At 40.3% G+C, this 23,168-nt stretch overlaps 1 protein-coding gene across 15 annotated transcripts in view; it reads right to left on the bottom strand.

The window, feature by feature from the left end:
• The window catches only part of LPP (LIM domain containing preferred translocation partner in lipoma), a 695,870-nt gene that overhangs the window by 531,908 nt on the left and 140,794 nt on the right, over positions 1-23,168 (bottom strand). The window contains exon 1 of one of the 15 annotated variants that reach the window (XM_059920764.1): positions 18,588-19,053. The exons of the other annotated variants lie outside the window; for them this stretch is intronic. The gene's annotated coding sequence lies outside the window, so the exon portion shown is untranslated. Of the gene's footprint in view, positions 1-18,587; positions 19,054-23,168 lie in introns of those variants that run through there. 15 annotated transcript variants of the gene reach the window in all.

Here is a 23,168-nt window from a genome sequence, read left to right as displayed (position 1 = left end):
GCTACAGAAAAAAAGAAGTGAGAAACTCTTCACCTTTTCATATCTTCTGGTTTGGGTGCGTGAATATGGAAGATTCCGTTCCCTTGTCAAATGCTAAAGAGCTCTCCGTCTATCACTTCTTCCCCCAAGATAGGAAGGAGGATGATAATGGCTGGCATCCCTGAAGCCATACCAATCAAGGAGAGGGATCATCTCCAGAAGTCTGGCAGAGCCTATCTCTCTCTCTTTCCTGCCTTCCCTAGTGTTCTCCTTTCTGTTGGAGATTTGGTTTCTAAGGTGGGCCCCAATCCCTGTGTTGTTCACTGGGTAAGAATGCACAAAACCAGCACCGTCGTTCAACTCTCCCCACAGGCAAGGCCCAGGGTTAGGACTGGAGAAATGTTGAAGCCAGCCCCAAGATGAGCCTCACGTCAGAACCACATTTTCTAACTGAGCTTTGGCAGACACTTGCTTTAGGAGTTTTGCACTTCCGTTAGAATGAAGCTGGTAGTTTGAAGACTAGTCAGCGATGGTCACCACTAATGTGTCAAGATGTCCGAGTGTTAACAGTCCCAGACAAATGGTCTTTAGTTAAAACATAATAAAACAAAACTGATCAACAGCAATGTTAACATCCTAGTGAGAGGTCACGTTAATATCATGTAGTCCCTGATATGAAGCCATGAGAAGGGTTTTACCTCTATGGTGGTCTTCCCAAAATCCACAAGCCTAGTCTAATTATGTGAAAACATCAGAGGGACATTCTACAAAATACCCTGCCCAGTACACTTAAAAAGTGCCAAGATCATAAAAAGCTAGGAAAGGCTGAAAATGGTTACAGACGGGAGACTAAGAAGACATGATGACCAAACGCAGAAGAGTATGCTGAACTGGATCGTGGAACAGACAAAAAGCATTAGTGGAAAAACTGGGGAAATCCAAATAAAAGTTGTAGATTAATTAACCATGTGAACTGATGATACTTTCTTAGCTTTGATAAATGTACTTTGGTTATGTGAGCTATTAACAGTAGCAGAAGCTGGGTGAAGTGTACAAAGGAACTTTCTACTCTTTTCGTAACTCACCAACAGAAACAGGTAAAAATTACTGGGGAAATGAACACCCTCAGGCTGCTTCCAGCCAAACCAAAACTCGATCAGGAAAAGAGCTGACAACACTGAACTGCGAGAAAAGACATTACATAAAGTGACTTCTTGCTTTTTGTGGTTCTTATAATAAATTAAAAAATATTTCCAATTAGTTAAAAGATTCACTGCAAGCTAGAAATTAGCTGAATTAAAAAGATTTTTTTTAATTATAAATAAATAAAGGAATCGAATGTGAAAGGACAACTTGGCCCAAAAAAAAAAAATTGGTAATTGAAAAAGTCACATGTTTGCTAATTATTGAAGTTTTTAATTTTATATTTGGACTGGCATTATATAGGGAATCATCTTCCCAAATCATGTTTGAAAGTTTCAAAGATTATATTGGCTCTGTTTTACTGAAAAAGAGTCTGTCTCCATCTGTGCTAAGAAGAAAAAGTGCTTAGCCAACACATTCACAGGGTTTTCAGATAGCAGTGTGTCCAGACTTTTTTAGTTCCCATCCCAAGTATCTGTGAAACTATATAACCTAGGGTGGAAAAAATCCTTTTCAAGGAATCATGACACTTTTTTTTTTTCAAATTTTTCTTTCAAAAGTCAGTTTTTCTTCAACTCAGTTGACTTGATTCACCAAACCAACCAAAGTCTAAAGCATAAGAGAAACTAAATTATACCATCTTCCATAGATAGGCAGATAGGGAGGTAGGTGGGTAGATGTGCGGGTAGGAGAGTAGACAGAGGGAGGGAAGAAGGGAGGGGGGAAGGGAGAGGGAAGGAGAAGGAGAGAAAGGGAGAGGGAGAGAAAGGGAGAGGGAGAGAAAGGGAGAGGGAGAGAAAGGGAGAGGGAGAGGGGGAGAGAGAGAGAAAGAGAACAAGAATAAAAGCTAAGATTGTCTGAGCCCAGTATGTAAGCTGAAGTCCTCCATTAAAGGAAAAGGACTTTTGGAAACATTTTACTCCTTCCCAAAGCCTTAGCACTGTAACAGAAATATCAACATATTCACTGAGAATTTTTTTAGCCCTAGTTTTAGAAAAATGTTTTCCCTTCAACAAAGGTAGTGAGTGTTATAGAAACCAAGTCATGAAGCCCAACACTTTTTGGATGAGGAAACAGTGAAGCTAAAACAGAAATGGAATTACACAAATCAGCTCTTTCCTGTCAGAACCCCTCCTAAACACTCCTTCAGATATTTAACCTTGAATTAAAAAGCAAGGCCCAAAACAAATTTTTTTTTTTTTAAAAAGGCAAGTATTGGGCTTCCCTGGTGGCGCAGTGGTTGAGAGTCTGCCTGCCAATGCAGGGGATGCGGGTTCGAGCCCTGGTCTGGGGGGATCCCGCGTGCCACAGAGCAGCTGGGCCCGTGAGCCACAACTACTGAGCCTGCGCGTCTGGAGCCTGTGCTCCGCAACAAGAGAGGCCACGATAGTGAGAGGCCCGCGCACCGCGATGAAGAGTGGCCCCCGCTTGCCACAACTAGAGAAAGCCCTCGCACAGAAACGAAGACCCAACACAGCCATAAATAAATTAAATAAATAAATAAATAAATAAATAAAATAATAAAAAGGCAAGTATTGTGAACAAAGTGCCATGCTAATGGCAGGATACGGAGACAAATAAAGAAGCCAAGGCCATCCCTGACCCTAAGGAGCTTTAGAACCACTCTTACACTCCTTGGAGGACATGTGGAGGGCTTCCTTGGAGACGGCTCGTCTCTGAGGATGCTCTTTTCCCTGCAACCTCTCTGTTTGTGTCTGCCTGTCCTCTCACACTCCAGATAGACAGGGTCCAAAGCCACTGCCGGTACTTTTCCAGTCGTTCCTTCGCTATCACACACCCTGACTCTAGTCTCCTGTTCTCCCACCTCTAATTTTTACTTTTACTTTTCCACTGAGACTTCCAGCTCCTAAGATTGTCTCTTTCCTCCCTGGGCGCCATCCCTTCATGGCAGCATTTTTTTTCCTGGTTGAAGGTACAGCCCACGTACTACATTTCAGGCATTATTTTGGCCCTTTATCTGTCCTAACCATCCCCAGTGTTGGATAAATACAACAATCTGCCTTCCCAGCTCTCACACCTAGTAAACATAACCTTAACAGACTAAATTATCGACAATGCAAAAATAACTTCAATAACAACCCTCTCGATTTACAGTGTAGAGCTAATGAAGCATTTCCTTACTTATTAACCTCATTTGATTCCCACCACCCTAGTAAACAGGCACAGGAGAACTAGATACCCATTTAACAGAGGGGAAGCAAAGTTGCAGAGATGGGAAGTAACCTCTACCAAGGGCTCACAGGAAAGTTCTGGCACTGCTGAAACTGGGACCCAAATCTTCTCATATGTGGCCCAAGGCGATTTCCATTATCCCTAGGTTCTACGATCCCCTGCACAACAAACGACACACCAGGAACGGAGAGGACAAATCTTAACCTACACCAGAATTAGACCGGCATTTTTAGTTGATTTAGAAAGGGGCGAAAACTCAAAGAAAAAAGTTCTCCAACTGATTCTGGTAGAGACGATTAGCAGAAATATCTTGTAAAGAACGTGGGTGTCCTGGAAGACTCATCGTCGTCGTCATTATAATTTCTAATCATGCTATGTGGGCAGGTGTCCGTGCAGCAGAAACACCATTGGCACCCAGATTAGCAATTTCATCAGGAGACTAGAAACTATGTCTGCAGTTCGTAGACCTCAGAGCCTGAATCACAGCTTTCCCCTCCGGGATCAGCAAATAAACTGCCTATGCCTTAGCAAGGATTGTTAAGCCTGCCGAGGGAGGTCATCAAATATCAGGTCCATCAAAAAGCACGCACTGGTGCAAAGTACAGGAGCCCTCCCGGGAGCCCGGAAATACCACTAAATGCAGAGACAGAAGGCCGGAGTTGTAGTCCCACGTTATGCCTCTAATTCACTGAGTAACTTTGAATGAATCATTTGCCTTCTTTGCATTTTTGTTTTTCATTCTCAGCTGAAAATTGAGAGTTTTTGAACTTAAACTATGGTTTTCAAATGAGACATGGGAGGAGGTCAGGAGGGAAAGCAGCCAGCAGTAGGGTTTTGGGCTTCCCTGGCTCTGTGCCCTCCCCTCTACTATAGCAGGTATGTTTTTATCATTTTACATTCTGGACTTGGGCCTGTCTGCAAGATTTAGCTTGAACAAAGGACCCAAGTCCGCAAAAATCATGGGCATGATCTCTGATAACTCATCAGCTCTCACATTATGATTCTACTCAAATATATTTTCTCTGGGCTAATCTTCTTTTTACTCAGGTTTATTTGATTGGGGGGAAATTGTATTGGTAGACTTTAAAAATAAATCCACTAATAACATACTCTGAAAACAGAACGTGAAGTACGTCTAATATTTTCTCATGCCTCCACATTAGTAGATACCAAGAGAGAATGTCCAAAGATGGCAGAAATGAACTAGAGTAACAGGAGAGAACCAGCCACAGATCCCATAATTATTTCATAGGGTTATTTATTCATACAAAAATATTTCTTAAGCACTTGCTATGTGATAGGCGCTATGGTAGGCTCAAAATGAATAAACAGAGAGGTTCCTATCCTCGTGATGCTTACATTATAATTGGATCTGGCATTTTAGAAAATTGTACATAGCCAAATAACTAAATCGAAAACAAAATGTATGGCATACAGCTAGAGAAATCTGTAAAGAAAAATGTATTCCTTATTTATATGAATAAGAAAACAGAAATGAAAATATGTGAATGAAGAGTCAAGCTCAATTAGAAAAATGACAACATAAACCTAGTCACAGTAGAAGAAACATACTATTGAAGATTTTAAAGAGAAAATAAAGAGTGGTACAGCCAATAATAAATGCAAGAACTATGTTTTGAATGAATAATAAAACTTTTTCTAAACTAATCAAAAAGAGGATAGCTGGGGCAGGGGGAACAAAACCACAAAACTGTAAATAATAATGTGGAAATAACCATAAACAGAGAGGAAATGAAAATAATTACAAGAAATTATTTAACTCCATGCAAATAAATTTGAAATAGGTGACTTTCCTAAAATACAATTAACAAAAGTGGCCACAGAAAAGATATAAAAGAAAATCAGTCCAATTACTATAGAAGAAATAAAAAGTTTTTAAAAAGCAAACACCTCCACCGCTCTAAAAAAGGCACCAGGTCAAGGCAGTTTCACAGAGGAATTCTAACACACTTTTAAAGAATAGATCATACAAATGTTATTTAAACTATTTCAAAAAGGAACAAAGAAAAAGAAAAGCTTCCAAATTATTTTTATGATGATTTAAGCATAATACTAATAGTAGAATCTGACAATGCAAATACACACACATATACACAAACATAATTTTGAAATAGTCTCATTTATGGAAATTGATGCAAAAATTGTTAATAGAGCACTGAGATCTAGATTCCAACAATACTAAAATAAAATAAAATGAAATGATGCACAAACTGTTACAAAGTGGATATTATTCCAAGAACACTAGCATGATTTCCTGTTTGAAGAATGTGTTTATATATTTCACCAAATTTATAGGATGAAAGAGAAAAACAACTCTTTTCTTAGAAAAGAGAAAAGGAGACAATGTATGATTATTTCCATAGTTTCCAAAAAGGTATTAGATAAACATTTAACAACGAGTCTCCACTTAAAAAAATAAGAAAACACTCTCAGAATAAGGATGGATAGTTTTTAACACAATCTATTTCTCAAAACAAAACCCAACATCACAATGAACAGGGAACATTATGAGCATTCCCATTAAAGTCAGAAAGAAGAGGTCATTCACTCTAACACTAACACTGCTATTCTATATTCATTCTTCTCTGGGTAGTAGACAATATAATTAGAAAAAAGCTGTGAGTTATAAAAATTAGAAAGAGAAAGGTAAATTATTGGCAGATGATATGATTACTTAATTAGAAACTAGAAAAAAATTTAATTATTCAAGTAATAAAAGAATTTAGTAAGGTGACTGTGTAGAAAAAATACTGAAACCAAGAAGCTACACACACTCACACACACACACACATACACACACACAATTAGTTAGATGGTATAATATAAGAAATAATTCCATTAACTAGAGCAAACAGAAAATACCTAAGAAAACAAACCTAGAAGAAACATGCATGGTCTACATGAAAAATTTAAACGCTCCTAGGGACATAAAAGAAGACTTCAACAAATGCAAAGGCATAGTGTTCTAAGAACAAGAAATAACAAATTTACAATGCATAATGCATGAAGTTAATGAACAAATTTAGGGCAACTCCCATAAAAATGTCAACAGGACATTACTTTTAAAACTGGACAAGTTCATTCTAAGGTTCATGGAAAAAATAAACAAGTGCTAAAAGACAAAAACTTGGGAAAAAAAGGAACTAATCAGAGAGTGAAGTAGCACCATCAGATAATAAAACATTACACAGCTACAGTAATTGATAATGATGCATGAAGTGACAGATGAATGGAACAAAAGGCCCCCAAATGAGGCAAATTCCTAAGTATTAAATATTTAAGTACTTAAGCATTAAAGTACTTAATATATAATAAAGGTGGCTTTTCAAATCAGTGTGGAAAAGATGGACTATTCAATAAATAGCTTTTGGACAGGTGGGTCTGAAAAAATATAAAAATGGATCCCTACCTCACATCTTTTACCAAAATGTAATTTCAATGAATTGGTGATGAGAGACAGAGAGAGAGAGAGACCAGATGAAACAACTAGAAGGAAAATTAGAAGATTTTTTTAAATGAAGTGGAAAAGGCATTTCAAAGTGTTACACAAAACCCAAAAGCCATAAAACCAAAAGATTGAACTGACTATATATATATTTAAATTTTGATCTGCAAGTTCAAAAGACAAATGCAAAATGGCAGGGTATTGCTCCTCCTATCACAGACTAAGGGTTCATTTTCTTAACTGTAATAAATCAATAAGCAAAAAATCCAACAATACAATAGAAAGGGAGGCAAAGGGCAGTTCACAAAAAAGGAAATACAAATGGGGATAGTCTATTTAAAATGATGCCCCAAAATCACTAAACAACATAAATGTAAATTAAATCTACAAGATACCAGACACAAGATACTGATATAGAAATCATCTAGATGTATGATTATATGAAAAAAGCAAGATGCCAAATAATGAGTGTAGTATGCTCCCCTTTGTGTAAATATTCTATATACACTGGGATATAAAGGAATATAAATACTTATATATGCTTGTTTATACCCAGTTTATTTCTACAAAGGGATATAAGGAACCAATAACAGTGCCTGCCTCTTAGGGGGATGAAAGAGCGGGCAGAGTCGAGAGATAAGACATTGATAAGAGTAAGACTTGCTTTTCATTACATGCATTTTTGTAACTTTTTAATTGTGTACTATCTTTTTGTGTTGATTCCTCAGATTAATTTTTAGTTTTCTTTAGAGAAAGTCTGACCAACAATGCGTCAGTGAGAACTTCAAATGGAGGGGAAGGAAGCCTGCTAGATGGCCAGCAACCTTCAAACTCTGCAACTGAACAGGGTATAGCGGAATGAGAATGACAAAGGTGTCAGGGTTTGAAGCCTAAAGCAGCTACTTAATAGCTTTGACTTTGGGGAAGTTCTTTATTCTTGCAATACCTCAGTTTCCACAGCTGTGAAACAGAAAGCTAAGATTCACACCTCAACAGAGCTGTGGTGAAAACTAAATAAGATAACAAGTATAAAGCTCTTAGCCCAAGGTCTGGCAAGGAATATATGTTCAATAAACGTTAGCTCCCCGTACTATAAGGACTATTCCTGAATTAATAATAACGACAATAATAATAATCTTTCTAGTGCTGTTCTGCTCAACCACATCCATTCAACCAAACACCCACCCCCCCAACCCCTGGCCTCAGCTTCCCTTCCCACGGCCACAACACCCCAAGTCCCCATGAAGCAAGAGTTGAATAAATAATCACCAATTTTAAATACCACTCAGGAGAATGACTGGAAAACATCTATTTCAACTCCCACATTTCAGTGAGAAATGAGCAGAGGCCAGCTGTGGTTAAGTGGCAGCCCCAAGGGACGAACACTCAAGTCCCTGACCTCCATTCCATAGACGTTTCACCACATGTCATGTGTTGGCAAGGAATGGGCCTCTTTCCCTCAATTTCACTGGTCTCTCATTTTTAAAGGGTGCTTTGTTTTACCTCCAGAGAGCTCCCTTTTTACTCTCTAGCACACCCCTCAATCCAGCATCTCTGGCCTCTCTCTCCTAGTGAACTTGAATAGTCCCAATACACACAAAGTCATCTGTCTCAGGATGCCCAAGCACATTAAAGGACAAAATTACCCTTCTTGCAGCGTCATAAAAGGCCAACTTTGCCAGTCCTCCAGAAAAGGGAAAAAAAGAAAAAAATAGTTTTAAGAAATGCAGGCCCCTTCCCCTAGAATGTGATGACCTAAAAGTGGCTAGTTTAGAGACCACGCATCCTCTGCGCACTGGGGTTTGTTAGTGGTGATGGTGGTGGTGAGGTTTTTATTTGTTTATTTTGTTTTATTTTTCTTTCTGTGTTGGGTCTTTGAGAAAGATTCTATTATGGTTGCTATCAATTCTCATTTAGAGAAATAAGGACAACGGTATTAATAATGAAACAAAAGTACTCCTTTTTACTCTCTGTGGTCTGCAAGGAGTTTCATATTCCACTCAGATCAGAACTCCATGTTTTACTGATGTGAAAGTGTGTGGTTTTTGCGATAGCCAAGTTCTTCTAATATTCAACTTTCTGTTGTTTCTTACTTGCAACTTACAGTAAACGAATCCCAATTTTTCCCCTTGGTCAAAATCAGCCCATTTTCAAAACAACCAGGCCACCTCAGACATGGCACTTTTCATGAATATCCTAGAGGCATGAGCCTATTCAGACCCAGTTTATTGCGTTAAACAATCTTAACTATGAAACAGATTGCCCAAATTGTATCTTTGGACTCCACAGAACATAATTCTTCTGGAGAAGCACAGAAGGAAGTCCAGTTCCGCCTTTGCTTTTCTCCCCTTTCCCCCAGACTCCTCTCAACCTTCACTCTTGGCTACATTTGGACAGAGAAGGCAGGGATCATCATTCTACGAGAGGAGAAAAAACACTGCTGTCGTCGCTCCCTTCCTCATCTTCCTTACCTTGGTTATGGTGATTTGTCTCGCACGGGGGCGTATTTCCCATCCTATCAAGCCTGGGAAATGAGGGGTCGCCAAAATTACGCTCCCTCACTTTGTATTAGAAGAAACTTAGGCTCAGAAAGGGCAAGTGAATTGCCCAGAAGCTTCCAGCAAGAACTAGCAAGAACAGGGCCTCAACCCAAGTTTTATCTTTGGGAAACAAGATCTCTTCCACTCCCCACCCCGCCTGGGGAGAGCAGCCCAGAGTCTCCCTCCATCCTGTGTACATCGCTGGCTCCTGGCTGCTTTGTCATGACAGGCTCTGACTCCATTAGCAAGGCTGTACTTGATGGCACAACTGTTTCTGTCAGGGTCGGTTTTGGTGGTTCAGTGCCTGGGCCACACCAGCGGTTAAGTGTTTTCACTGTCACCCGAGGTCCTTCAGTTGTCAGATGTGTCACAAGCAATTTGTTACTCGTCATTGTTAAAGTTCCAAATGAATTGTTTTTATTTAGAAACTAGTGCTCTATCAAGGTTTATCCCTATGACATTGTCGAGCACACTCCCACTGACTCTCTTAAATGGAAGAACAAGAGGCAGAGCTATAGTTAGGTCTCTAGTTATTCCATGTAACCTCAGCCTGCCTTCCGTGGGTCACAGCCCATGGTGTTCTGTTACAGGAATATTATCTATCGTAAGAGTCTGTGATGAATAAAGGCTGAGAACTACTGCTATAGGTGGTGGGAGCAGAGTGACCTACAGAAGTTGGCTTTCCTAGAAAGAGAAGAAAATATCTGAATTCCCTGTAGACTGGGTAAACCTCTACCATCAGTCCTGAACCTGTTCTATGGCCTGATCTTTGGGTAAAAAAAACTCAGAACGCCCTGCTTGTAATCCCTAGCTGTCTCACTAAAACACTGAACCCAAACAGGGTAAGGTGAGGGTGTTACCTGTGGCTCAATTTACACTTACACACACACACACACACACACACACACAGAAGGGATCCAGTCCAGCACAGCAGGTGAGCAAAAATGCCCCACAGTCCATTCAGTACGTGTCAAGACAATTTATCCCAACAACATGCAAGTGATAAACAACAGTATTCCGAGTCTCAGTGAAGTCGGCATGACCGTCACTGTTATCAGCTTCTGTCATAGAACCAAATACGTATTATCTGTCTTCTTCACTAGAATGTAAGTACCCCGTAATGAAGGACTGATTATTCATTCAAATTAATATTTACTAAGTACCTACTATGTGTCAGGCGCTAATCTAGATGGTGGGGATACAGCAAAAAAAAAACCCACCTAAATTCCTGCCCTCATGGAAGCTGACATCCCAGTGGTAAAGGCAAAAAATTCACAAACAGGTAAATGAACACATAACTTTCAGAGAGTAATTAATGCTCTAAAGAAAAATAAAACAGGGTACAGAAGATCGGGAATGCCTGATGTGGAGAGAGAGGCTGTTATCTATATTGCTTCTACCTCCAATCACCGATTTGGAGCTTTTTAAAAAATACCCATGCCTGGGTCCCAACGCCAGATATTCTGATTTAATTAGCTTGGAGGTAGGCTTGGGAAAGAGTATTTTAAGGGTACTCCAGTGATTCTAACACACAATCAAGTTGAGAACCACTGGCATGCTTGGTTTTGAAAATGAACAGGCCTGGGTTTGAAACTCACCGGTTACATATGATCTGTGTGATCTCAGGAAAGATACTTAATCTCTCTTGAGTTTCGGTGTCCTTACCTATAAATTGGGATAATAATAGTAACAGTACCTCTGGGTTACTGTAAGAATTAACTGAGGGGCTTCCCTGGTGGCACAGTGGTTAAGGATCCGTCTGCCAATGCAGGGGACACGGGTTCGAGCCCTGGTTCAGGAAGATCCCACATGCCGCGGAGCAACTAAGCCCGTGAACCACAACTACTGAGCCCGCGTGCCACAACTACTGAAGCCCGCATGCCTAGGGCCCATGCTCTGCAACAAGAGAAGCCACTGCCATGAGAAGCCCACGCACCACAATGAAGAATAGCCCCCGCTCGCCGCAGCTAGAGAAAGCCCACACGCAGGAACGAAGACCCAATGCAACCAAAAATAAAAATAAATTTAAAAAAAAAAAGGAATTAACTGATATATGTAAAGTCCAAAGAAGAGTGCCTAGGACATGGAAGGGACTCAGGAAGTGTTAGCCATCATTCACTGTTACCTTTAACAGTTAAAAATATGCACAGAAGATGCAAACTGGAGGGCTGCAGGTCAAAGCTGGTCCTTAGATGGGTTCTGTTTGCCATGTACAGTGTGGACTTTTAAAGCGCTTTGTTGTTGTTTTGAGCCAAAGTTGATGTTACTGAGTGAGATCATAAGTTGCATTTTTCTCCTTCCAAGAGGAAGTATCTCTTGCAATGTTTTAAATATATTTGAATGAGTTGCCAACATTTGAAAACCTAAACACTTCACATAAAAAAAATCTGACCATGCATTCCTATGTGCAATAACTGATCAGTGCCAGGCAGCGCCACCCTTCTCAGAGACAGCGCTCTCAAGCTCTCCATGTCCCCCACTACCCCCTTCCGCTCTCTCCCCAAGACACATGCTCAGACTGTGGCCAAGAACAAGTCCCATTTCATCAGCACACTTGCACTTTTATCTTACCTACGAAAAAAAAAGAAAACAAAATATGGGAAAAGGAACACTAGATAAAAGGGCTTTGTGTTTCAAGCAAAGGGACCAGAAGCATTTCTTTGTGGCAGTCAAGGATCTCTGTCTATGAACTGTGCCAATGCAGTGTCTGTGTCAAAAGCATGAAACTTACACATCATCTGCTCCCTCTTTTACATAAGTCACATGACTCTGTAGGCAAATGACCTCTCATATCCTAGGCACTGAAATAGGAGCTTGGCAAACATTAGCTCCTTTAATCCCACAACTCCAGGGGGTGCTTTCCATTACGACCATTTTCAAGATGAGGAAACCAAACCTTGGCAAGGATAAGCAACAGTCTTGGGTCACATGAATAATAGATGGCAAAGTTAGGTATGGAACCAGAACCTTCTGACGTCAAAGTCGAAACTTCTTCCACCACGCGATGCTCGCTCCACCCAGGGAACGATTTAGTGTAATTTAACTACTGAGGTGAACAATAACTAGATGGGAAAATTCTTGGAAAGAACACCATTAGTTTGGAACAGGATACTCTCTCTCTGGCCAATCTGCTTGCTGTCCATGCCATTGATGACGAAGGCCATCTGTGTCTTTTAGATGTTGCGAAACCTGCAGATGACACGATGAAACCTGCTCCTCTCCCTACCTTTTGTCCCATGTAAAGATAGTTCTACTCTTATATCTACAGCCCAACAGATTGCAAAAAAATGCCAAAAAACAAAAACCATCACCTTGTGTGTACAGGTGTGTGTGTATGTGTCGTGTTGACAAAGATCAAAACCAATGGCTAAAATGAAAGAGCAAGACACATTCAGGTTCATCTCAAACAATGTCTCTTGGCTAAAGCCTCCCTTGATTCACCTCATCAGAATTAACCTGCCTCCAGATTCCACACAGGTTATTTGTATCTAAGATTTCTATATCACATTATATTTATGTGTTGTATGTCAACATCCCCACCAAACTAGAATTCCCTGAGAGAACGAACCATCTTCTATTCACTTTTCTATGCCGTCCCCAATGCAGCCCTACCACCAATGTTATGCACAAAGCATGGCACAAAGTCAGATGCAAAATAAGAAAGAATTAAGTGAATACGTAAAGATAAGACTGACCATTTTCTATCCATGTTTCTTTAAGTAAATGTATACTTAGTATGAGTACCTACAGAGCTAGGCTTTGTGGAGATGCAAAGATTAATTTTTTTAAAAGCTTTGATTCAAGATGCTCACCATCTCCTGGGAGAGACAAATGTCTCTGGCGGTTGAGAGAAATGTGCAAGATATGAAATTCTCAGGAGTTTGCTATAAACTTTAAGTGGTCAATTAAAATATACCTTACCCAAATAAATATGCAATTTCTTTCTCTGATAATTTACTGACATTTCTTTTTTGAAGTTACTGACATTTAACTATCAAAAGAGCTGTTAAGAAAGGTCTCAGCCATAATGAGGAATTCAACTTTTTTTTTAAGGAAATTTAAGAGAAAGTATCTTTGTATTTCAGCAATTCTGTAAAAGCCTGACTTTTCTGACAATATAACTGCAAAGAAACTTGCGTCAAAACACACAAGAAAGAAAAAGATGCTCAAGATATTTCAAGTCTACAATTACTTGCTGAATACATGCTAAAGTGCCAGGAAATATGTTAAGCTCTCCAGGGAAACAGAGCTCAGTGTTTATTTGGGATAACAATGAGATATGGGTCCAAGAGAAGACATTAGGATATAACTTGATGATAAGCAGCATACAAGAGGTATGGGCAAAAGGCTATGAGAGTCAAGGGGAAGAGAAATTACGTAAATTAGGACCTTTATTGATAAATGTGGCATCGCACTATGACAAGAAAACTAAGTTGAATAACTTGGTATTTGCGTTATACTCCTGGTTCTGCCAATAATTTGGTGACAGAACTTAAGCAAGTCACTGCCTATATTTTAGTTCAGTTTCCCCCATCATTAAAGAGACATATGGCCCTCCCAGTGGTCACAGTCTACAAACGTGGGCATTCAATTAAACGACCTTTTGAATTGGAGTTACAGCAAGAGAAAGCAAGTTCTCTACTGTGTTGTTTGAATCCATTTGCCCTCTTAGATGTTTGCCAATCAATAATTCAAAAGCAATAAATCTAGTAGCTACACGGAATTTGATGTTTTCATTATAATTTATACAACTGACTAAATTACATGCCGTCCCATCATAAAGGCTAGAGTACTCCTACAAGATCAGTAGGGGACATATGAAGGTGGACAGATAATTACGGTGGATATCTACCAGAGTTCCCCCTCCATTCTATGGGCAGAAGGTACAGGACAAATCTAGGTCCTGCTGCCATCAGTCAATACTGATTCTTTTGGAAGGAAAAGTAAAAATTTTATTTCCCATCAGAAATGACCCCAGTGTATCTTTCCTGTGTCATCTCCCACTACTACTTCCTTGCAAACCTTTATTCATAAGCTAGTATTGGCCAAACTTGCCTTACTAAATCAGAATTTCTAGGGAAGGTACTGGGAATCTATATTATTAATAACCAACAATTTCAATGATTAGGCAGGTCAGGGAAATCCTATTACAGTATACATCTAAAGTACTCATTATTCATCACAAATGACCTGCTTCTTGTCAATGTGTGTGTTTCTTCTGCCTGCAGTGTGCTTCTCCCATCTCTGGCTGGTGATTTATATTTACCTATTCTTCAGGATCCAGTTAAAATACCACCTGATTCCTCTACTCTCATACGTGTATTCTTATCTCCTCTCTTGGATTATGAACTCTTAGAGATCAGAGGAGGAGTCTCATTCATTCATTCATTAGTTCATTCACTCAACAAATATTTATTGAGTGTTTGGCATCTACCACATGCCAGGCACTGTTCTAGGCACTGGTGACATCGCAATGAACAAGACAAAGTTCACAATTTCATGGGCATTCAAGTACTGGAGTTGGCAAACTGTGGCCCACAGACCAAATGTGGCTCACTGCATGTTTCTGTTAAAAGTTGTACTTGAAACATGGCCACACTCAGTTGTTCACGTGTTGTCTATGGCAGAGTTGAGTATTTTACACATTGTCTGATAGCAGAATGAGTAGCTGTGACAGAGACCACACAGACCACAGCGTTAAACTATTTACCACTTGCCCCTTTATAGAAAGACCCCTGTTCTAGTATATCACCGTATAGCAGAGTGCCTGGTAGACAGAAGGCACTAACAAATGCTGAGAGAATAAACTGAAGTTGGAAAGTGAGAAATAAGATCATGTAAGGCCATGCCACTCTCTCACTTCATCCCAGCTTACCCCTCCCCCTAGAGGGGTGGGATAGGGAGGGTGGGAGGGAGACACAAGAGGGAGGAGATATGGGGATATATGTATATGTATAGCTCATTCACTTTGTTATAAAGCAGAAACTAACACACCATTGTAAAGCAATTATACACCAATAAAGATGTTAAAAAAAAAAAAAGATCATGTAAGGCAGGTCCTATTGCAGAGCTTCTTTTACCTACTCTCTATCTTCATTCCTAGTGATGTCAAAACATTAATAATTAATAATTGACAATTTCTAGGATGTTACTAGCAATGTTACAGTTTAGGATGATAAAAAGAGAGGGGATAAGTTTTCAAACCTATAGAAAATTTAAGAACTAAATAAATTTGCTGTGTCTTCAGAAGTCATGACTATTTCAGGTCCACCTGTGATCATACCAGCTGGTCTGGCAAAATATATTACAATAGCTGTTATGTCTGGCTTTCCAGAGCTTACAAAAGTTTGAGGAGAGTTGTTATTGTATTTCACTGGTTCGTCTGCTTCAAAAGATGCATCTTGTGGATGGGAACTTTGTGTCTTTCGGATCAAGCTGACTAAGAAGACTCATGTTAAATCAAACACAAACACAGAGCTGCACATGAGGAAAAACCCATTCTGTCAAATAAGTCAAGTTTATAGATTCAGTCTTATATCCATATCCTCAGAACTGTCTTCTTTATCATGTCCATATGCAAACCCTCTCATCTTTCAAGAAAAGAATTGAAAACTGCAGGATCCTTTTCAGAGGCTGAGTTACTATAAAATTTAAAGCGGAGAGCTGATATACAGCTAAGGTTTTACAAGTCTTCAGCACGGTGTCAGTGTGGTTTACTGCAAAGAGTAACAGTTTTAGAGTCAAACAAGTCTTAATTCCAAGAAAGCTGTGCCACTCGTTAATCATGTAAACTAGGAAAATTGTTTAGCTTCTTCAAGTCTCTGCCTCTTATCTACATAATGGGAATAATACAAGTTACATCACAGGGTTGATGTGAGAATTGAAGAAGATAGTTAAGCGCAAAGCAGCTTTCTTAGAATGAGAAGAAGATAGGTTTTCAGTAACAGTTGGTTCCTTTCTTTCCATTAACAAGTTCAACACAGGCCCCTACACCTCAACAATACCCTTGTTTGATATATCTAAATTCCCTAAAAATGTTACAATACATTTATTAAGGCAATAAATTTGGAAAGATGTCATTTGCACATCTCTGACTTTTAATCCAAACTCAAGAAAATTCTGTTCCCCTCTGAATTTACTACTCAAAAGCTATAATATAGCTCTTGTTTAGTCTATCTCCTGGTGACTGATTTCTAGCAAACTATTACTTGAAACAACATTCCCCAAAATGCAATATACTAAGACCCTCCTGATGAGCATCATAGAATAGGTAATCAGGTCAGTTTTGAACATCCCCTCTGATTTCAAGGTGAAACAAAAATGGTCAAGTTCTAGTCATTTTCACTTTCTGGTTCTGGCGCCCTTGATTCCTGCGATCCCCTTTGTAAAATGTAACAAAGAAATGCATGTGCTTCCATCAAAATAGTCACCCTTCACTGTACAGATAGATATGGATAAAGATGAGCGATGGAGATGGAGAGAGATAAGTGAGTGGGTAGATAAAATGGCCAGGGGAGAGATGATTAGATGGATGATTGGATGGATAAGTGGAAGGATGGATGGGTGGGGGCATGGAAGTCAGGCAAATGTAGATGACAAGATGCCACACAGACATGTAGAAATTCCTAAAGAGAGGCAAAGAGATAAATCTATGACAAAAAAAGCTCAATCTCAGGACTGAAATACTAGCACAATTCCCTCTCTAGCCCACTGCTCCTTAAATCTCCATTTTTAAGACTATCCAAAGGTTTCTCCTCATCATTACATCATCATATTCAAATATGTGGTAACCATAGTATTATGTATCTGCCCAGCAATGGAAATTGAACCCTTTGGGCAATACAAATTGACCATATCCTCCTAGTAAGAGAAAACAAAAATTCTTCCAGAAGGCATCAAGCAACTTTTCTAATGCAGTACATTCATGAGACTACCCTTACTATGTTTCAATGTCTAAATGAAATTATGAAAATTATGTCTCTAATTACTGTTATGTTAATTAAGAGAACGTGGCCTAATAGATTTTGTTACTGTCAGAATTTTCTCTAAATTCACAATTCACAGGTGTAATTTTACCTTAAAACTGAGATCATAACTAAAAGTACTGCTAAACTCCAGCCCAATATATATTACTATAGGATGAAGTAAAATACGTCAAATTCCTCTACTGTAAAAACAGTGTCAAGGGCCCCTGCCTTGTTTTAAAGCAAGTTTTCTTCTTGATAAACAGTCAGCACTTAACAATAGAAACAACGGTCAAATATATCACAATAAATGCAAACACAGCACTCACATAACGCAATATCACGCAGTGATTAAAATATGTACTTTTGAAGAATGTTTAATGACACGGGGAAATGTTTACACTAAAATATTACGTAAAGGAAACATATACAACTAAACATGTGTAACATGACCCCTCTTTAAAAAAGAATAGAGTGGTTATATGTGTAAAATAGAACGGTGGTTATCTCTGGATGATGGGTTATGGGGGTTTTAATTATCTTCTTCGTACTTTTGTGAAATTTAAATTTCTAAAATGAGTGTATATAACTTGTATATCTGAAAAAGAAAGGTTTATTTTGTTTTAGGAAAATGTCCAGCAGCTGTGCTAAGGTAACAAATCGGAAGGGTTTGTTTGATTTTCCTGTTTACATAGTATTTTCACATGCATTAGTAGCTCATCTGATCTATTCAACAATTCAGAGTGATGGGGTCAAGGATCCCCGGCGACAGCGAGCAGTCAAGCTCATTGAGCAAAATGGGACAGAGCAGACCCAACTCAAGGTGTCCTGGTACATTACCACCTTCTTTACAAGCTCCATTCATTTATCTCAGGAAAAGAGTTTTCTTTTTCAGGGATTTTTTTCTAAAGGGGCTCCAACCTTGTTTTGCTTTCCTCCCAACCCCAAAGTGTCAACATTCTATTTAAAAAAAAAAAAAAAAAAACTACACATATAAGCATACCTGGGCTCCCTAACACCTCACCCCAGAGCGGGAAGGGAATACTGTTCAAGAATGACAAAATGTCCCACTGTTGCCATTTTCAAAGCATATAAAGCCAATTATCCTAATGGGACCAGTCCAATCTATGAAGGGCATGTCCAGGCACAACTTTTTTAAAAGACACGGTCTGACCTAGATAAAGAAATCTGAGACAAGGATTCGAAAGCTGCTTAAGAGGACAGGATACTGAGGGAGGCTTCGAGTCAGCAGCATCAAAGAAGCACCTCTGCTCAAATCTTGCTGGTCTTGGGATGACTCACCAGCACTGCTGTGATGCCTTCCTGCTCCATTCATCACACAAGTTTTTTCCATTAGAATTTATTGCCGAGGTGCTCCCCAGTAAGGCGGTAAGATCAACTCTGCAGTTTTGGGGTTTTTTTTCTTTTTTTTTTTTTTTTTTTTTGGCTGCATTGGGTCTTTGTTGCTGTGCACGGGCTTTCTCTAGTTGTGGCGAGCGGGGGCTACTGTTCGTTGCGGCACGCAGGCTTCTCTTTGCAGTGGCTTCTCTTGCTGCGGAGCATGGGCTCTAGGTGTGCGGGCTTCAGTAGCTGTGCACAGACTTCAGTAGTTGTGGCTCGCAGGCTCTAGAGTGCAGGCTCAGTAGTTGTGGCGCACGAGCTTAGCTGCTCTACAGCATGTGGGATCTTCACAGACCAGGGATCGAACCCGTGTCCCCTGCATTGGCATGCAGATTCTTAAGCACTGTGCCACCAGGGAAGCCCAACTCTGCAGTTTTAAAATAGGGAAGATATGACTGAAAAGTCATAACACTGATTCCACATACTACACTCAAAAAAGCCCAAGGAGAGTAAAATGTCAGTTGAAGGAACACTGGCCTGCATTTCACCTCCACCACTAAGTAAACGCACCAGAGTCCGTTCTGGATTTTTTACTAAAGAATTAGCTGATTCTGACAAAACCTGGTGCATTACTAAAGGCATAAGACGGATTAGTTAGGTGGGGAATATATAGAGGAAAAGGCTGGGTCTGCTTAGGGCCTGGGGGCAGGAATAGAGGTTGTTTTCGTAAAAAGGTTGAACCCTATAGAATAAGATAGAGCCCCATGATTGGCCTCATCTTTAGTGGGGATGAGCTAAAAACTCCTGCTCTCAGTCCCTGTGCTGTGGAAACTTCTAGAACAGAACCCATAGCACATACATGTGGGAACAACGAGAATTGTGTTGGGCAAAATAAAGACTCATTTTGGGCATGAGCCTGGGGAATACAAGAAGCGGATGGTCAGGACACCGAGCCTTGGTTCCCTTACAGCGTCATCCAGCTTCCTCTCCGCCCTCCTTGACTCTCTTTTCAGGCCCTGAGTTTGTCCTTCCCGTCTTGGAATCCACAGCTTAAATATCTTTTAAAAAGCTTTACCTCTAAGCACTGCACAACATAAGTAAACTGAAAAGGGTAGATTTTGAGCTGGAGTGCCCACTGGAATTACCCAAAAAGGTTTTCAAAATGCAAATGCCCATGTCCATACCCAAAGATTTAGGGATGCAGGCTGAAAATCTGAATTCTAGTAAAACTTCCCCTAAGGGATGCCAATCCACAAATTCAGGTGAGAAACTACTGCTGTAGGGAGCAATCACCAAACTGGGAACTCAGGAGAACCAATGGGAAGCAAAGCAATGGGGTACCTGGGCTAGTGTCCCCAGGAGGACCAAGTGGCCCGTAGGTAACCTGCATTCATGGTGGACAAAGGGAGGAAAGGAGGACCGGAGAGTAACCAGGGCAACAGACAGGTGTCCCATGGGAAGAGCAGTCCTGTCAAAGATCTCCAGAAAAGAGGATCCACTTAGGAGACATGGAATGAGATAAACAGGGAAATTTGGACAGGATTTAGGTTTTGCAGGGATGGGTTTGCAAAAGGTATTCACCTCAAGAAGGTTAATTAATCAATTTATACAATATATTCAATTTATTATCTTGAAAACAGACAGGAGATAAAAATAGATAAGCATATCCTCTGCACATTTCTTTAAATATTGCTGTAACAACAACAGGATCCGGAAGAACCCTGAATGGAAAGAAATTTGTCATCGGCCCCCAAATCAAAGATGTATAATCCATCATGGCCACTAAATTTCTATGACAAATCTCTTCGGCCAAAACAAGGTACAGCGCTTAGCTAATTACAACTCCCTGATCCCTTTGGATGTCAAAACCAAGTCCAATTCATTTGTCTTATGAGTCCCTATAAACAAATCCTGTTGTTTCACTTCAATATGAAAGCCCCAAAATAAAACAAAAGGTTAATCTGTCTGATGAAACCTGGTCCAGGTGTACTAGGATAATGATCTTCACATTTGTCTATCATTGTTTCATCTGTAAAATGGGAATAACAGACTCCTCTCCACAGTATAAAAAAGAAATAATACCCTAGGCAGTTGCCAAATAATGAAACACTTAGCTCTAACTGCTAAATAAATGACTTACATAATTAAGAGCTACGTTTCCTCTGTTTTTCTAAAAGCAACATCTAGTTCCTAATTTGCATCATCAACCTATTCAAACCTGAATTGCAAGAATCCCTTCTGCTTTATCCAGAATTCCAAATATGGAATTTATCTATTTGATTAGATTTTCCCACTTCTGTTATCATTATGGAAGCTATGCCTTTACCCTGTGGATTTCTTTATCCTATGACATTCTCTGGAAAAGAAGTCTGGGAGGGATGCAAAGAGTCTGATATTCACATGTGAGGTCTGAAGTTGAACACTGAGGCATGGTTGCTATTTCTGAAATGGGGGCTGATTCTGTGACTGATGGACCATAGACCCTGAGATCTGTTTACTCTAGTTTGAGTTATCTAAGTGTGTCCTTCAGTGTTTCCCAAATAGATGAACCAGCCTGAATGACTGCATTACATTATTCTCTGCTCAAAAAACTGTCCCTCACTTCACAATACAGCTCTGTCCTTCCTTCCAGCCTCTCACTATTGCCCCTAAAAAAACTATGTTGGGATCTGGGTAAGAGTGGGGGTGGTGAGGAACCTGGGGATGGCAGAACATCTCTTTTCTACCTTGCTTCATGCCTTTCCATGTTGGACTCTCTCCACCCCCCTTGTCCACAGGGAAGAAGGAGTGAGTTATCTAATTACTGAATCTGGAGAAGGAACTGGGCATGGGCAGTTCAGCCCCTTCCTCCCAGTCTTAGGATGTACCTGACTGCGGGGAGCATACCCTCCCTGCGGCTCAAGGTGAGGAATTTTACAGGCCAAGTCCCCTATGAGGGAGTTGTCACAGGTAGAAGATATACGAGAGGAAGAGGGTAACTTTGATTCAGGGATGCTGTGTTAACAAGCCCACTGAGCTAACAGGCCTAAAGCCCATTCTCCAACTAGTCTTTATCTCCAGCTGCCTGACGCTGCATTACCTTCAACTGGTTTCTAGATGAACACACAAGAACAGGAGGCAGGATAGCAAATGGTGCTGGAACTGATGCTTAAGGGCCAAGGCAGAGGCTAGATTAAGCCTCAACAAACCCCCTCCAACCCCGACATATCACCTAGTCTAACCACACTGAACATACCCGACCTTGCACGTGACCTTGCACGTGGTACTTTGGGGCTTCTGCCTTCACTCACACTCCTCATTCATCCTCGAACTACCTTTCCAAATCCTTCACTGGACCCACCCGACCCACAGGCCAGGATTACCCAGCCTTCTCAGATGCAGCCAACCTCAGGGACCTCTCCATTCCCTGAATCCTCACTGCTCATTCTCTCTTGGTCTTTATCACTGTAATCACAGACATTTTTAAGTGTAAGTCTAATCTCTGGGACAGAGTCTTAGTTCCTTCACTGTCAAATCCCAATCACCTCCTCCCCATCACTCCTCCACTGGCAAAAGTTAACTAGTGTTTATTGAGAACTTATTTTGTACCAGGCATGAAACTAAGAGCATTATGTTCACTACCTTGTTTAATCTTCCCTAGGAAGTAGGTACAGTTATCCTTCTCTAGAAGGAACAGGGTCTGTGCTCAAAAAGGCTCATCATGCCAAGCACATCTCACTGTGTCTGGTGTAACTATGGGAGACCTGCAGACTTGAGACAGAACAGCAGATGGGGATGGGAAGTGAGACTCAGGGGGACTAAATTCAGTCCCAAACTGAGGGTTCCACCTTCACTGCCTTGACCTTGACCTTCACCTACACTTGCCCCTGGCTTTAAGGAGGAAAAGAAGTCTCACTTTAAAAAAAAAAAAAAAAGAAGAAGAAGAAGTAAATGGAGAAAATAAAACTCCAGGTGGTCACCGCTCCATGAAAGGTCTAACTGATCAACGTGAAAAGGCTCCCCAACCTGAATCCTTGCTCTGAAAACAGAGGTCTGGATCACTGTGGTTTTGTCATGAGATGAATAACAAGCCCCGAGGATTGCTCGAATAACAAGGCCCAGACCAGATCCACTCAAATATAGCTGGAAGCTTTCTAGTAACTCTTACTGTGCATGGGGAATGAGCTGCTCAGAGAAGTGACTCACTTACTGGAATCCGTGCTGCCTGCATTACTCAGCTGATATTAATACACCCACTGGTTCATTAAAGTTTAATTGGCGTTCATGTGAATTGGTTTCACCGGATACTTAATCAAAGAGAAGTGTTTGTGTATGAAGAGTTCACATACAAAGCTAGAAAGCACAGCTCTTCTCCAGCCTCTGCACACTTTCACCGGCTGCTCTTCTAACCTGTTGACACAGTAAGTTAGTCAAAGAGGGTGGGACAGTGATCTTGAAAAGAGAAGGGGGAAAAGCTGTCCAAACACAAAACAGGAATCAGTGATAAATCCTCTGTACCGCACTAGACACGGTTCCCTAGCTCATCAGCGACAGTCTGACACT

The sequence above is a fragment of the Balaenoptera ricei genome, chromosome 4 (genome assembly GCF_028023285.1).
Source record: "Balaenoptera ricei isolate mBalRic1 chromosome 4, mBalRic1.hap2, whole genome shotgun sequence".
NCBI classification, from domain to species: Eukaryota; Metazoa; Chordata; class Mammalia; order Artiodactyla; family Balaenopteridae; genus Balaenoptera; species Balaenoptera ricei.
This window is presented reverse-complemented; position numbering and strand designations above follow the sequence as displayed.